This window comes from Gavia stellata, chromosome 5 (genome assembly GCF_030936135.1).
Source record: "Gavia stellata isolate bGavSte3 chromosome 5, bGavSte3.hap2, whole genome shotgun sequence".
NCBI classification, from domain to species: Eukaryota; Metazoa; Chordata; class Aves; order Gaviiformes; family Gaviidae; genus Gavia; species Gavia stellata.
The window spans coordinates 39,181,105-39,199,062 of NC_082598.1; positions in this window are offsets into that span (position 1 = coordinate 39,181,105).

The window sequence follows — 17,958 nt, forward strand, 5'->3', positions numbered from 1 at the left end:
TATTTAAGTAATTTCTAAATCTGATGGTGAAAGTCTCAGGCTTGGTATGACCTACTGGGGAGTTTAATGTTGGAATAAAAGCCTGTTCCACAGTTGCATCTCCATCTGCAATGATATAACTTGGGTAGACAGCTGGAAGAGAAGCAGACTTAAAGCTTTGTGGGTCAGCCATAGAGAGAAAGGCATGCTGACACACACAAAGCATTAGCACTTAGGGGAAACTTACTCATTGTACAAGTACTAATATATTAAGTTAGAGTAGAAACTCTTGTACTGGTAAGCACAAGCTCTCATAAGTCATTTATTGGAAGGAGTATGAATAAATATTCAACAGTGTAAGAATAGCTCAGTCTATAGCAATGAGAAAAAAAGAGAATGACTAAACAATGATCTCTAAGAACAAAGCAAAACTAAAGAAGGAATATTAACTGCATGTCTTGGTCATTAATTTCCAAAATCACTGCTCCTCAAGGAGATATATTTTAGAAAGCTGTTTGCAGAAACTGCACAAATTTGTCTTCCTGTGCTGATCTATAGAGTTTTTATTCAAAACATGCAAAACAGGAAAGCAGATCAGATCAAAATCTAGAATGCTTCTTTCACATCAACTTCGCATTCTCGGTTCATAACCATTCATTCTCTCTTCACCATATATTCATCTTCAATCTCTCTCTCTAAGGTCTGCAGAAAGGCTAGAATTTCAGAAGCTGGTAGGATCATTATGACTTTAGAAATAGACTTGTAAAAAGCTTCAGGGAGGAAAGAAAGAATTAGAAATATAAACAGTCCAAAATTATTTGATGCTGGCTGCAGGTATTATCAAACGGAACATGAATGAGGGTCTTTTATTTACAACAGAGGTTTTTTAAAACAGATATGTATATTTCTCTGGACACTAAGTTCTGGTCTCTCTTTGTTTGTTTGTTCTTTTGTTTGTTTCTTTTCCCAGATGACATTTATTATTGATTGGAAAGATAACGTTTTTAATGACAAGCAAACCAATGTAATCCTAAAGTCAACAGCTGATGGAAATGAACAAGTACAACACAATGAATATATGAATAACAATTGGAGATCTTGTGTAGGGTTAGATTCTCTTACATGCTCAGACTTAGGAAATATGTGATCGCATCTCCCTGAGAATGGCCAGGCAACCTCAGCACCAATTTCTAGAACTATTTCTAAGTACTGAGTTAGTGGCAAATAAGTACATAAGTACTTTTTCCCATCTGGCAAATAAAGACAGGTTGTCCAGGGGCCTTCCAGCCAGTCAGTCTAAAGACATTAGTGAAACATCAGATGGATCACAGTGAAACTTGGGGCTACTCACACAGGGTGGTTTTTTTCTGTAGAGCTCATACATGCCATACTTTCCCAACATCCTTTATTATTGCCCCCTAATAAGCTATATTATTTATGAATTGATGTGAAGGTGGTTTAAGACAAAATTCACAGTATTCAGCCCTAGGATTTGGCATTCCATTGTTATTTTAATTCATCCCACTGACTTTTTGAAGTTTTTCATTTTTTTCACTGTGCCTTTTGCAGCAATGATATTACCATTAATCTTGTAAAATTTACTTCATATTTACCGTGTTTGTCTTTCTAGCACTGCAGTATTTGACTATTTCACAGTATGTATATGTTTTTATGTAATAGTGTAAGTGGAGAGAAACAAAATATGGTTTTCACATAATTTTTCAGCCTTCATTATGTTTCCTATATTACCAATTTATTTCAAAATTCTAATAGGATTATTGCTGGGTGCGTTATTGCTCAAAAGTGAAAAATTAACTTTAAGTCAGTCTATATCTGTAAGAATAGGCTGTAAATTCCAAAATATGCAAAGATTTTTAGGCAAATTACTAATTTTAAAATTTCATAACAAAACAGAGGAAAGCAGAGGAAGGAAAACACAGTTGCTGTACTGCTTTCAGTGCACCGACCTAGTTTTCACTGAAGATATCTCAAAAACTGTATCTGGAGTTGCTCCAAATATTGCAAGTAATTACTCATTTAGTACTGATTTGAATTTTCTAAGAAAGTGTTCAGAGTCATAGCAAGAATATACAGGAAAAAAATTTGACTGTAATATTTAAAATGAGTCTTTTAGGTAGAAAACTGTAATTAGAGGATAACCCTAAAATTCTTGGTAATGGACTTATATGCAAAACCAACTTCCCTTAGCCAAAATTCAAACTGATTTGAAAAGCAGAGTTTTGACTCACAAAGCATTTGTCTTGCTACTCCTCTGAATTACTATGGCACTTAAAAACCTACAAAAAAAAACCCAAACAAAAGGGGTTGGGCTGGTTTTCTGACCTCAATTGGGCCAAAGATATCCCAAAACAAACTTGAAAAATATTGAAATGACACATGTGCAAGTCGTGTCTACACACCTAATTCATAAGTGTTACTTATAAGTGACATACCTTGTGATATCCTTGGCCAGACAAAGATCCTCTTTAAAATGAAACTGAGGGTCATTTTTCCTCTCTACTCAAAACTGTTTTTTTAGCCACACATCCAGTCAGTGAGGAAACAGCACCTCACCCTTCTTAGGCAAGGTAGTCCAACAAACTCAACCAATGCTTTACAGATCCTTATTTGTGAGGCGTCTTCCTTATCAGTTTTACTCCATCTCTCCCAAATCCTCCTGGAGCTCATATACTCAGTCCCCCCTACACATTCGTTAACTTACATGCCCCTGCTATAAGACAGTTTAAACGTTCCTCTAACAGCATGGCTTAATGAACACTCACATGGTAAAGAAAACATTTCCTAATTGTACCAAAGCCAAGCATCAAAAGGACACTCCTTGCTGGGATAAATCTTACCCTAAGTCAGTTGACCTAGTTTACAAAATACAGGCTGAAAAGGTCAATATGAAATTCAGCTCAAAATTTTTAAGCTCTTCAGCAGTATGTGGATTTTGCCTTGTCCTTTGCCTCCACAGTCAGCAGCCAAAGACTCACACCCTTTCTCTCTACAAAATCTGGATACCACTTCTTGGGAAATTGTATGTGGAGGTCAAAAGCAATGGAAAAAAGGAACTAGGAGGTGGGCTTCTCAACTTAAACGATAGTGGGGATATTGCTATTTCCAAATAAACATTCTGAAAAAGATCTTAGGTTGGGTGCAAGCTGCCCCTATATTCCAGTAAGCAATTATGGCAGATCACTTACAGCTTTCAGGTGAAACTAACTCTAGCAGCATCAATCTTCATGCCAGCAAAACAAGTCTCTACTTAATTAGGAGGAAGACATACCTTTTTCCTACTTCAGACAGACGTGTTTTTATATCCCTATAACTACGTGTTTGAAAGTGTGTATTTATTATGATCAATTCCAATAAAACTCCACTTTCATTTTTCTGTTGAGTTTTCATACATCATTTTGAACATTGATTAGGGAACAGGAACTTATTCTTGTATTGTAAACGGTCAATTGGGAATGGTTTCTCTTTAATACAGCGATATTATTTGGTGAATCAAGACTGTTTAGAACGGGTGTAACCAAAAATCAAAATGTTTTAGTACATTAGGTTGTGATGACATGAAGAACATTTTGGGTTACAAAGAAATACATAACTGGAATTATTAATGTGAATAAGCTGTAGAAAGGCAATGTATTCACCAAATAATTCTGAAACTGTTCCTACACAGAGCAAGAGCAAATCCCCATTTGTAACTCGTGGTATGAATTTTGTATTTGAATTTGTAGTATGTTAGTTGGCATTAGGGAAATGGCCTTTTTGTACTCAGATAAAAAGTTCAGAGATATCTTTAATATGAGTACATTCCTTTAACGTGATGGAATAAGAAACCGAATTCTCTCTAAATCATTCATATAATGGTTTGGTAATTTTTTTCAGAAGTAAAAAAAGAAAAAAAAAGTATCTTAAAACCACACATTTAAAACATGTTTTTTTACATATATAGAATATATTATTCATTAGAGCTATATTAATATTGTACATGCAATGGAGGCCTTAAGGTAGATTTGGTCCGGGTTTTTTTCAGTTACTCAATGGAAACATCAATTTATTTTCATAAGATTCAGATTATACTGAAGTTCTATGTTAAAGGATTTTTTTGGACCTGCAATGGATTTTACTGTCAGAAATTGAGAAGAATCCCATGGAACAAGTACAAGCCTGCTTATATAGGGATATATATGGTTATATATGAATATATATGAGATCTACTTTCAACTAATTTCACTGATTTCCAATAAAGGGCTACTGCATCCTCCTAGTTGCACTGGACTGTCGAGTAAATCCGTCCCCTACTTGAGCTTTAACATGATTAAGAGAAAATGGAATGGTTCCAACGGGAAAAGATACAAGCCAAAATTAGACTCAGTGTTGGGAAATCTAAAGTCAGGGACATTAGTGATAGAGTTCAGGCTCCTAGTTAGAAGGGTAGCAATGCCATGCTAAGAATAAAGCAATATTTTTGCTGCAATACTACTATAACCTGAAAGAGATGGAAATTCTATTTTTTTATCTTTCTCTGTGGTAAGGTGTCGTGGTAACTACGATAAGCATGTAATTACATCTGTACAGATAATTTACCTCCTATGATGCCTGGGATTCTTTGCTCTTCAAACTGTTTCTGGTAATTGTAAACAAATACCTGACATACACTCTGACAATAAAACATAAGTTGCCCTGAAAGTATTCTCTTTGCAAATTGTGCTCTAATAATACTGAAATGTAGCAGTATTTCACTTCATGTAACTGTATTGTACTTTCTGGAAAGATAGGGTCAATCTTTCAGAGCTGAAAAATGTAATTCACAGATTTATTACCAAAAGACTTTATTGCAAACACTCTTCCTAAAGATATTAAAAATGCTACAGGTAAAGAAAAAAATAATTTTATGTTTTAGTGCTATTGTTTAAAGAAAGATAGTCTAACTTTGAACATTTTGTTAATTTATTTTCAATTTGGTCTTTTTAAAAACCTGCTTCATTCTCTGATTCCACCACAGAATTTCACTGAAGATCAATTTTATTTTCTTTTTTTGTCATGTCACACTAACTTGTAATTTGTTATCACCAGTGAACAGGATTCTTTCCTTTCTAATTCTCCAGAACATCATTTGACAGAACCTAAAGTGGAATTTTATTTAGCAGGTGGGAATCCTTGAAGGCTGGACTTTCTGAGCTGAGCTGATTCACCGTCAAGCAAAATAATTTAGTGCAGCTGTTGTGGCAAAATTACAACTACACTGAAGTTTATCAATACTTGCCGTCGCATAATTGTACAGCTCCAATACAAGAAAATATGTGGCATACTGGTTCACCTCTGTTCACTGCCTGTTACTCTCAGTGTTTGATGAATAAACTAAAACAATGCAAAGGAATATAAGACAGAACATCAGATGGTAGATTACTTTTCCATTTCTTCTTCGGACAAACATTGATATGAATACTAATGAGCAAGAAGAGCACTCATATTTCATGATAAACAAGGTTAAAAAAAAAAAAGATTTGGACTAAGGCAGTACATAGCCAGTTTTATTTTCAACTCAGTGTTTTTCTGGTGTCATCTATGTAATTTTAAATTTATCTTCCATCTGAATTATGCAGGCTATTTGCCATACAAAATTGATATTATCATTTAATCTCATCTCTCCATTCATTTGTAAAGTGCCTACAAAAATGGCTCCTAAATGCAAGACTGTGAAGATCAATCATATAATAAGCAGAATAAAACATATTTCAATAAATGTCTTATTCTACAGAAAACTACTTTTGAATTCACTGTAGACTGAAAATTGAAGTCTAATTTCTAACTTCAGTACTTTAAAATTATACTTCCATATGTGTTAGGAATGTCTTTTCTTGGGTATAACAGTACAACAACAAAACAACATTAACCAAAAAATTATATAAAAAAGAAATTATAAGAATAAAATAAAACCTATATTCAATTATGCTCACACACACGCATACTCTCGCACACCCCAATACGCAAACATAATAATTCACAGAATATGTAATGTACAGAAGATGGGCTAAGTAACTTGTAATTGCTTGAAAATAATATTTTTGAACTATGCATGTAGAGGAAGAATATAAAACAAATGTAAGGCAGAATTTCCTACCCAGCACTAATTTTAAAAATAAAATATTTTTCTACATATTACGCATTTTGGAAATTAGTGATTTTCTACTCAGTGATGCATCTTAATTCTTTTTTCTGTGTACAAATTATGAGCAAATGTGTTCCTATTTTAATTTTTGAAAACTTTTAGTAATTATGCCATTATCAACTAAGTTAATGTGTTGGTCATATATTGAGCATTTACTACAACTACCATTGGAAATGTTCTCTGTTGGTATTGTATTGGTCGGTCAACTGAGATAGACAGCATTATTTCTGGGCTTGCTCTGGATGACTTGCAAGAGGCAGAGAGTTCAGAACAACTATGTGAACTTTTGAGGGTAACAGCTGTGCATGCATGCATGTATGTATGTCCACATGTGCATTTACACAGTGGAAACATTGCTTTTTCACAGTCATTCTTGTGGCCAAAATGTGATTCTTACCTTTGTAAAGACAAAGGTTATCAGAATAAGTAGTTACTGTTTAAGCATTTGTGATGTTTTAATGTCTTCGTAATATGATACATATGTAATTTCCTCAAATTCAATAAATATTTCAGTGCAGTTCCCAATTTGCCTTCTCTACTTATGCTGGTTGTCCGAATTCTTCCCAAAATGTATCTCATTATCTTTTTGTGGTTGTTAAATTATTGAATTTAAAAAATAATTCAGAATTATATTCTACCTTCATAATCAGAAAGCAATTCTTTAAATTGAAAGTAAAAGTCAAATCTTCTACCCACAAATGGCTTCTTCACAACCTGTGCCTTTTTCCCTGAGTTTGACAATGCTTTTGATATGGTACTGTCATTCTCCCAAGCATGAAGACAGCAACACTGTTGACATTTAGCATGAAATGTACTCCTGCAGAAAAGCACGGACTGTGCAAAGCAGGATTTCATGGGTGGTAATTAATATAGCTGGATAGGTAGTCTGTATGTAACAGGAAATTATCTTTTAATGGAGACATAGAGACTACTATAGTCTACCTTGACAGTCGTGGTGGGCTTTTTGGTAGATTACTTTTATCCCAAGTTGGAATTCTATAAATGTATTCTCATAGTGACTGCTCTGTCTTTTAGCATCGGAGAGCTTTCATCCGCCCAGAAAAATATATGCAGGCAGTAGCATTCTCTTCATGTTAAGAGGCCACATCTGTTGAGCAGAGCACACAACAGTGACTGCATATTAGTGACAGGCACTAAACCTGTAGAACGACACAGTGAGGACAAGCAGAGGACTGAGACGCTCTGAAATGTCTCAAGCACTGAAAATTATTAACTTAGCGTAGTGCAGGATTTCTACAGGATTCTGGAAGACACTTAGTACCACTTTGGATGTATATATAGGGTCTTTGAAAGCTGATTCTTGAGATAGGACTCAAGTTTATGAAGTCAAGTGGCTTAATCTAATTCTGCTACCTGGTGTAGCAGAACTTCAGTATGAACAACTTACCAACATTGTGTCATTGACCTGGCTTCGTAATAAGCGCCTCATTCCTTAAGAAGATAAATGGGAAGGACAACAGGTAGGTATTTTAGAGAATCCATTAGTTTAAGCTCAAATATTACCTTTTGCCCAAAGATCACTGGAATATGTAAGCTAGTGTCATTTTTTCTTCTAAGAAGATCTGCAGTGTCAATGAGAGTTTCCATCAGCACAGTCAGAACTCACATGAAACTGGGAACCAAATCTGGATCATAAAAGTCCTAAGAGGCTGCAGTTCTTAATGTTGCAGCTGATATTCCATCGTCTCTTCTTTTGTAGAGCTAGCAAAATTCAGCTTTTTGTGAGTCATTCTATTCAAGATGAGAAAATGATGATTCAGTCAGGCATTACTCTCTTGATGAAATCTTCTTTACAAATAAAGTTTTGATTCCCTGAACACAGCAGAAATCAAACAATAAAGCAAAGTGCTTTTGTTCACTGCTTTGAGATCTTTTTAGGTAGTATGCCCCTAAAAACTCCTTAGCTTCCTTTTTAGCTCAGGGCAAAGCTATCTTTTCTTCATTGCTGTATGTCTATTTCTCAGAAAGCTACACCCACTCACTCTGTAATCTCCACATTCCTATTTTCCAAGTTGTTTTCTTTGTGCCCTGGTACAACTGCTGTGGCATATTGTAAGCAAAAACATTACTGTGATTTGATTTACTATGTGGTGCCACAAGCATGACTAAGGAGAGCAACGCACCATGTCATGAGGGCAAAAAATTATTAATTTGACTTCACCATTTAACCAGCGCTTCCTGTTTCATGCCTTCAGGCAAAACACTGGCCAAAAAAGCATCTTCATTCCCTAGGTAAGCTCTTCTTTGGACAGAGCTGTGTTCTTGGGGTGGAGTTACTTAGTGGTTTAATCTTGTTCTTACTTGTCTTAGGTGAAAGCTGGTGATTACAGCTGTCAGGCTGAGTGAGGTCTAACCTACACATAGTAAGGATGAGCAATGACTTTGCAGCAGATAGCTCATTAACACTGAACAGCATTTTCTCGTACGCAAGCTGGCACTGAGTTTCTTCCTAAAGGATTTTCTCCATCTACGTCAAGGCATTTTTCTTGCATGTCCAGACTAAGAGCCCTGAGGGTCATTAGAGCACTGATATCCCTTGTTTAAATTTGGGATGTGAAATTTACTTCAGTATGCCAGATTTCACCTTTATTTTCTCTTTGTAAATGTTTATAAATGTTATTATTGCTTTCATTTTATAAATTTTATCTCATTGAACTCTAGGAAAAAAGCTAACATCTTCTGTAACAATAGAATATAGTCTTAAAAAGCTGTTTCTGTGGCTGCCAGATACTTCAGCTTCACTTTGGTATTTATTCACTTACAAAAGCATGAGTACAACATGTCCTTCAACATTAGTAGTACAAATTATAATTTGCTTTGGAGGAAACCGCTCATTCTCAATTCTGATAGCAAGTTTGATTGCTGATAAAAGTCAGAAAATAAATTAAAAAACCAAACCAGGTTAAATTAACAATGGAGGAAAAATAGTATTGCATAAAAAAAGGTAAAGTAAAACGCAAGTTTACTATTGTCACTAAACAGACATCTTGTTTTTCAAGTGGTTATTAAAGAGCAGAAGTGTCAGATTTACTAGAATAATGTAAATCAATGAACTAAACAAATTAAACCTTAAAAGCTTGCTCATTCAGAGAGAAGTCTGTTTTTAAACACAAACCTTTAAAAATCAACACATCCCAAATCTAAAGTGCTGCCATACAGTATAACCGGGAAATGTTAAGCATTGTATTCAAATTCTTTAAAAGGTGGTGTGGCATTACTGCATGTTCCTATAGGCTCACACTGCCCATAACACATGGCAGGGGCCTGCCTCTGAACACCATTATTCACTGTAACATCTACTGTCTTTCCTAGGTTTATTATAAACGACTTCCTTGCTGCCACAGTTTTAGGTGTCTGCTTATTCCTCCTTATTTGTATCCAAATTCCCTATTCCCATTTTTCCATGCTGTGTCTCCATATAACTCACTTCTATACAGGTTTTTTCCTCTTTTTGGAAGGGTCTATCAAGTTCCCTCCTTATCAAAGGGCCTCTGTTCAGCACTACTTTTTCTTATCTTGTCATTACAAGTTTCCCAGATTTTTCAGTCTCATAAATTCTTTACACTATATCAAATATAGCTGTACTTGCATTTAATCTCCCGTCTTGCCAGGAGCTGAAAATACCTCCAATTTCAGCATGTTTTATTGCTGAAACACAGTGTTTTCCCATTCTTACTAATACTTATAATGCTGTATGCCTCGCCTTTCCCTCTATTCTCCCCTTCATACTTCTCTCCAGTAGGGTTATTCTGTTTTGTTCTCTTGTTAGGATCCCTGTTTTCTCTCCACCTTTTCACACATGTACTTTTCTGTCCTGTGTTATTATTTCCCTGTTATGTCTGGGAAAGCTATTCATGGTGTTTGCATTTTGAACTGTAATAGGAGGAGGTGCTGAAATTAGACAAAGGAAAGGAAGGTAATGACTAATGCCATTATCAAAGCAGTAGAATATTCTGAGTTGTAGAATATTTGCATTCATCAGATTATTTGCACATATTATTTCTTAGTACAAAATAAACCACTTATATGCTCCCGGACTATGGTCATTGTGTTTATAAGCAGATAAGTAAATTGGCCTGTTATAGGAGATGTGGTTAAGTTAGACTCAGATTGTGGAGTTGCTTTGCATGTTCTAGTTCTTACACTAAATAGCAAAAAATACGAAATTGTGTGTTGAGCTTTTAGTATGTAATTTTCTTCTATCTCAAACTCAGGCAATATAGCTTTCCTATATAGATCACAGCAATGGGTCCTATCATGCCAGTGAAGTACAAAACATACAGATGCCATTAAAAGGCAACCAATCTATGCGGAGCCAATAAAGTAGCAATTAGATAACTTACATCTGCATAAGCTAAAATAGGCGAGAGGAGTTAATTAGCAAATCTTATGTCTGCCTGTTTTCTTAAGGAAATTACCTTACTAGATTCTTCTTCCTTATCCCCCAGAATCCTTCTTGAAGAACACATGTGGAGGAGAAGGAAAGAGCTAAATAAACTCTTAAATACTTTTAAATTTCTAGAAACTTACCCGGTGACTAAGCATCCTTAAAAACAATCTGATCAGGCTAAATGGACCTAATGCTCAAGGATTCTTAAATAAATGGCTCACCAATGCTAACAAAGCCATAAAATATGTTATGCCTGCATAATCTATTCACCCCTTATTGTTTGCTTTCTGACTAGGAAGACGGACAAAGAAGAACTGCACGTCACTTTCCAGTGTCCCTGTTCCTATTACAAAAGCCTAAACTCAGCTCAGCCATAAAATTTTTGAATGCTTTCTCCCTTTCCCTGCTCAAAAAGCAAAGGACTGTGAGCTGGACTTTGAAAATTATATGCTGTGGAGTTACCAACATATTTTACTGGCAGTTTAGTAGCTCAGTGGTAGAGCCCTTCATATCTCTTTTATTTCAAACTCAGTAGTCTAATGAGAATGACCTCATGAGCCCACAGGATTAGAGGAGTTCTTGGCCAGAGTTTGACTATCTGACAAATTATGTCCTTCCTTTCCTTTTCCTTTTCCTCTTCCATTCTCCTTAACAATGGCTTATTATGAATTACATCCTGCATGGCAAAGACCATCCCTTACACAGTTTTATATAGTGCTTAGCTTTAGTTTCCCCTCCCTAGATACACATACTTTCGTCTAAATTCTTCTAAGAAGAATTAAAACAAAGTCATATTTGGATCATGTTAATAATACCTAAGAATGGCAGTTCTGGCTCCTTCCTTGTATGTCTTCTGCTGAGGAAATATTTTACATGTTTTTCTTGGAAAAAAAAAACAAACCAAAAATTCAGACACATAATCACAAATAATGGGAAAGACACTTTCAAATAAGTAAGCATATGAACATTTTTAAGAAAAAATAATCTCTAAATATGAAAAGCATGTTAAAAGGAGTCTGAGCATATGATACAGGAATAATAATAATGTGTTTAAATAGAACTTTGTATTTGGAAAAATATGAGGAGTCATGAAATGTTCAGGTGGTCATTTTTCAGAATTGTTTCTATTCAAAGTATAGAAGCAGTTAGGAGTTAACACAGTCTACTCAAAACTGATGACTCCTCCAGATATTTGCAATTCTGTCTCCACAACTTCATTTATTGATCAAGTTGATTTATGCCTTTACCTCTGCAATTCTTGTAAGAGCTAGAGATGTGGAAAAGTGAGGAGAGCTGTTTTTTACAAAGGCTTGTTAAATGTATTTTAGTTTTCCAAACGAAAATAAATGACATTTCAGATACAGTTCTAACAGTATGTGAACACCACAAGTTCACTGAGATGAAGGGAAAATAATAATTACCTCTTTTATTATATATGATTGTTCTCTTGCTTTTTATAATGATTTTTTTTGTAGAATTTCCTCAGTTTGTTTATTTGTTGTTTAATTTTCCTTAGTTATTTTTTCCAATTTTCTTTCTTTTCTCTGTCTTTACTATTTTTATTGGCTTTTGATTCCTTCCCATTCTCTTTTGCCTTTTTTCTCATTTTCCCATTCTTTTTTGTTCTTTCTCAGAACTATTGGGTTTTCTTTGTTATTGCTCTCCTCATGAACTCCTGACAGCCAAGAAGCAATGAAAACACTATATTAAAAATATTTAGAGCGATATCCTGCCTTACGTATTTTATATTTCTAACTGTGTTGCTAGGTTTTGTCTCCAGTTCTGTCCACTCCTTCATGTCTTTTATTCATGGTTTACTGAGTCATCTTCTCCTTCTTCTATGCGTCCTTGAGTCATTTTAAATGATTGTCCTCTCATAGGTGCTTTCCCTGTGCCTAGTATCCTCCTAAAATTCAATTTTCGTGCGAATACCTTGATTAATTAAGGAAACTAGATAAGGGAAAAAAAAAAAGAAAATTATAATCTTCTTCAGTCCACTCACATGCTTGCTCTTAGACTAACAGCTTCTGATCATGCTGTCCTAATGTAGTTGACAGTACTTTCTATAACATGTGACTTGAGAGTCTGTAATCCTACCTTTAGAAAGCCAGCCACAAAAGCTTATAATACTTCAAAAACTTGAGATGAGACCATGTGCACACAGGAAATTTTTTATTTGGCTGCTATCTCTGGTAAAATTTATTTGTAGAAAGTAATTTTTTTCATCAACATTTATGGTAAAATTTACACTTAACTTTTGGCTATGTTAGCTTATAGGTACACTGAAATTTACACCCTGGATCAGTCATAGGATTCTCAGCTGAAAAACCTACAGCCCTAATTTCTACCAGATCATGTTGTTTGATGAGGCTGACATTTCAGGCATATTTTAAACATCATCCTGTGTCATAAAAACTCAGTGAACTGAAAACATTTAACGTCATTTTGTCCAGGCTTAACCAGCTTTTTTATGTGGGCCTCTTCCAGGCAACAGAAATTTGCTTCTTCTAAAAGAATCAGACTTGATCATGAAAAGAAAACAAAGCCCCTTCTTCTCTTTTATTTGGGTCAAGCAGCAAAGATGAAACTCCATCTGTTTATTTTTTCTAATGTATTCTTTTGTGTCAGGTTACACTGCTTCAGTGAAGAGAGAAGAGCATATACTCTTTAGATGGAACCCCTAGCCTTTAAAACAAATCAGATTCAGCGGTATTTCCACAGAAGCCCAGACCCTGTTCCCTGCTGCTCCTTGCTGCCTTATTATTACTTGACAGCTCGTCTCCCTGGGGGAACTGTGAATATTTTGCCAACAGCCATCCCAACCATTGTCTCCAGACAAAAGAAATTGGGGTCCTTGCTGCATACGCTATGAATTCAAATCTTTGGGATTTCTCAGGAGATAGGCACCAAAGGGGTTTGATGAAGGCTGGTTTTGGGGGAAAAAGTTTACCTAAAGCTTTTTGCTACAGGTAGTGAGTACTTCACTTTTTTACCATTAAGAGATCAAATTTTTGGCAAGCGGAGAAGAAAAGACATGAGCTCTGGCTTTGTCCTGGTGCAGTGGAGCATAGGGTCTTGCTTTTCAAATACCTTAAACATCTGTTAATGTATCGTTCCTCCTCTGATACAAAGATCCATTTCCTTCAAGCTTACCTTACAAGTATTACTTCCTACTGGCTCCACCACATTTTTATGTGGTTTTGAAGTAGTGTTGTAGCTTAAACTGCTTAACTACTCTTACATTAATTGGCAATTTTCTGTGGTCAGAATAATATACTTAAACACTGTGTTATGTTTGTACTGAGACAAAATACAGGGAATTTTATAGTGGCAATGAAGTAAAATCAGCAGGTGTGATTATCATAACTACACCCCTGGGTGCTTAGAAGCACATGGCTGCATCTGGTCCATAGTTATCTCTCCAGGGGTGAGATTATTTCATGATAACCACACCACCCTAATGGCCCATTGCTTAAGTAGTATTCATGACCCTTATACAGAATCCTGCCTGTATTGAACACACTGAATTTCTCCCCCATCCCAGCTGTCTTTAGTTTTATGTTTTTAATATAATTCTTTCTTCGTCTATTTCTATTCATTAAAGAGGTGCATTTAATCTAAGTGCAGAGTGCATTGTCTTTAATACCAGAATTGCAGATGAATAAAATATATGCTTTGGATTAAAACCAACCAGCTATCTAGATTCTAGGTATAGCACAGCTGATTTTGTGTCACACATCTGGTGGAACCTGACCAGCATTATTTGCCACGAAAATAATTCCAGGATAAGGAACTTTTCCAGTGCTCTAAATAAAGAATAATGATTTCTACCTTGTCACTGTGCTATTGCTAGAGAAGGAGTAAATAAAGAAAAGAGAGCAGGGGCAAGAATTTCCAATCCTTTCTCACCTCATAGTCATTGACAAGCAGTATGATTTGCAATTAGACTGAGGATACTCTAAATTGTTACAGAGGAAGAACTCCAGAATTCAGGGAACCCAGGGCTGAGCAATGCAGATATGAGTTTAATGTCATCCTTGCAATTCCTGTCATCTTCTGATTCCTGGTGTATGTCTTCAGCTGTGTAGGGGCTCCGTTCATATATTTCTATGTCCTATGTCACCTAATTAAATCCAGCTAATAGTGTGCAACTGTAAACACTGCATAAACACTTCATGAGTACAGAAAGAAAATGAGTATTATAGCTGAAGGAAATATATTTTATACTTCATATAATAGATTATTTTACCACTTCCCTTTAAAGGTTAATGTATTTTCCCGGCAGTTTAAGTTGAGCACAAAGACTTAGAAAGAGAGAAAATGACAGGAAAGTGAGTGCTCCAAGTCAAAACCAAAGGCTTTCTTCCTCTTAATGGGACTCAAGACACCACTAATCTCATCTGGTTTAGCTGATAAGGGTAGGCGTGAGATAGTGAAATGGATTCAAACCAGAAATATTTCTTTATTAGGCACATTCAACTTTCACTTGTTTTTTGGTGTTTTTTTTTCTTCATAAAAATAAAAAGCTAAGATGATTACTTTTCACAAGGTACTAATCATTCAATGAGTTAAATCAATATTTTACTTTTTAAATTGAGGGGATGCCACAAGAAATTTCTTAATTAATTTTGTAATTCCTAAGAGCAATTAAAAGGATTATTGTGAGAATGACTGTTGTAATTTAAATCAATTTTAGTACATAAAGTCATTTTACCATCATATCCTCTCTCCCTAGCAACAGTGGATCAGAGCATGACAGGGAAGTGAAATATGCCCATTGCATTCAGAGTAAGCACAAATCAGAATATTTGATTGCCGGAGTCTCACACCTCCATTCAGTCTGAACAATACTTTCAGGCTTTTCTCTTCCAGGGTTTTTATGTTTTTAAAACTTTCTGTATTTTACACATAGGATCTAAAGGAAAAACGTTTTTAAGTAACACATAAAATTTGTATTTTCTGTTCCTTTATTTATGAAAAGTTTTACACAAAATATGTATGAATGAAAAAGCTGGGAGGAATGGAAGATCTATGATACAGATGGAAGCCACTGAAAAGAAATATTCTATTACTTTTTTTTAACATTAACGAGTAATACAAAACTTGGAAACGGACAAGCAATGGTCTTTTAAGCAATTTACTTTTACATCGAAATTTTGGATCCACAAGTCTATTCGAAAGATAAGCAACAGCACAACACAGTATTTTGTTTTCTCTTTTAAATTCAGGAATCCCAGCTCAGAAGTCCCTCGAGAGCTCAGTGAATAATTTAATTCTCCCTCTAAAAGGGAAAAATGTCAAAATCCACAAGCTTTTCCTTTTAGAACATCTAAACAAAATTGTGTTCCTATGCAAGTCATAGTTTTACTTCCCAAGCAGCCACTCAATTGCCTGCCTAACATAGTTCTGTGTCACATACTATACATGGAAAAGGAACAAGAAATTACATTCAGCCTTAACTTCAGATATTCCAGGTAACTTGTAAACATTTTCTTTAATAACAGTTCTGCAGAAGAAGGGAAAAAACTAAGTGTTTATCTCTTCTAATTTTTTTTTCAGTTTTATTAGTATATACCTTTTTTTCCTAACAGAACATGAGACATAAGGGAACAAAAAGAGACATTTAAATAAATTCATTAAACTCTGTTATTCTCCAGCTGAATGATACCTGAGCAATTCTCAGTGATCACTAGAAAATGAGGTACTTCTGAAGAAAAAATGACTACCCATTCATGACTTGGGATGCAAATCAAAGTGTAGAATGGAATTTTTCATTTCTAATTTGTAAAACAAATTGAAAGGAATTTCTCCTGTTTAACATAAGAGTTTATCTATTTTGCACATGCCGTCTGCAGGAGTATATGTTGCGCTGCTTTTCTGGATTGTAGTCTGTTCAGGAAAACATGTAATCTTGTGCAGAACTTTCATCACGTGAACTGTCCCATAGAAGCTGAAATGATATGATTTAAAAAGATTGTTCAAATCCTTAAAGCTAAGCTTATTTTTAATTGTTATCTTTTACTGAGATCATGTGGCTTAATAGTGTAAAGTATTGGGCATCAGGATGTTTGTATGTCACTGAAATTATCTATGAAAACATTTTTATGACTGAAAGGAAGAATTTTACTGAGGAACCTAAAGTTCCTTTACGCTTTCTTTTGTCATTGCCTAAGAAATGCTAACTAATCTACAGTTATAATATGGAAATCAGTCAGTGTTGTCAGTGAGATATTTAGTCACAAATTTCAGTGTACAAAAAAAAAGTTCCTAGGGTCATGGTTTTTTTTTGAGATACCATTTATCCTTCTTTGTATGTGTGTCAAAGGAAATTTTCTTGCTTATAACTGAGGAAATCTTTTTGTTGTGGTAAATAGTCTAACCCTTGAAGGAACAGTTATGTTTAGAATAAATCTGATTATTGCATTCTCAGGCTCTTAAGTAAATTTCTTGCGGTATTTATTTTCAAACAAGGGAAAAATATTTTTGTTTGAATGAAATAAAATGTTTTCAAAGAACAGAAAGCATTGAGAGCTGCATATTTGTTGTACATTTCATTTGGAAGTGCCAAATTAAACAACAATGAATAAAATTATTACCTTTTCCTGTTAAGTATGGAGCTGTTTCAGATCATAAAAAGTATAGTGTAATTAGACAAAAGAAATAAGCCATGGGAAAATAAGGATGAAAAATGCCATTAACAGGTCTGAAGAAATGAACCCTACTTATAAATACCGCATGGTAAAACTTGGCAAGTAGATGAAGAGGAAGCAGCTTCAATATTAATTCATCATTGTTTTGAATAAAACCATTAGGATTCTCTCTTTTAACATTAGGTCATTACTGAACTTCAAATAATGCTCACTGTGATTTATATCCATGATTAAAGTATATAGCAATCCATTCACACTGGTTCTGTTATGTATTTTATTTCACTGAATAAGTTATCTCATTTAAACAAAGATTTTCAATAGCTTTGCCCATTCTGTAACTTAAGAAAAAGCCTACTTTATCATTGGCAATAATACCATTGACAATAAAACACAGATATTATGATGTCTTGCTTTGACTTTCCCTCATATAATTGTATTTTTTAAAAAATTTAAAACATTTTTAAAATTTAAGCATTTATTTGTAAGGTTTATGTTTTCTCTGAGCCTGTGATATCATGCATAGCAGATTTCAAAGTTATTAATCCCTTAGTTAAGAACTAACTAAACAGTAAGAATGTCTTCTTGAAAAGCAGATTGTCCTTCCATGAGAAACATCTTAGCATATAAATAATTATTAAAAAAATACTCAAAATTTGCAAGATTTGACTTGTGATTGTAGGTGAACGCACAAAGAGATAGAAAGACAAATGTTGCAAAAATGTTGAAGAAGAATAAAC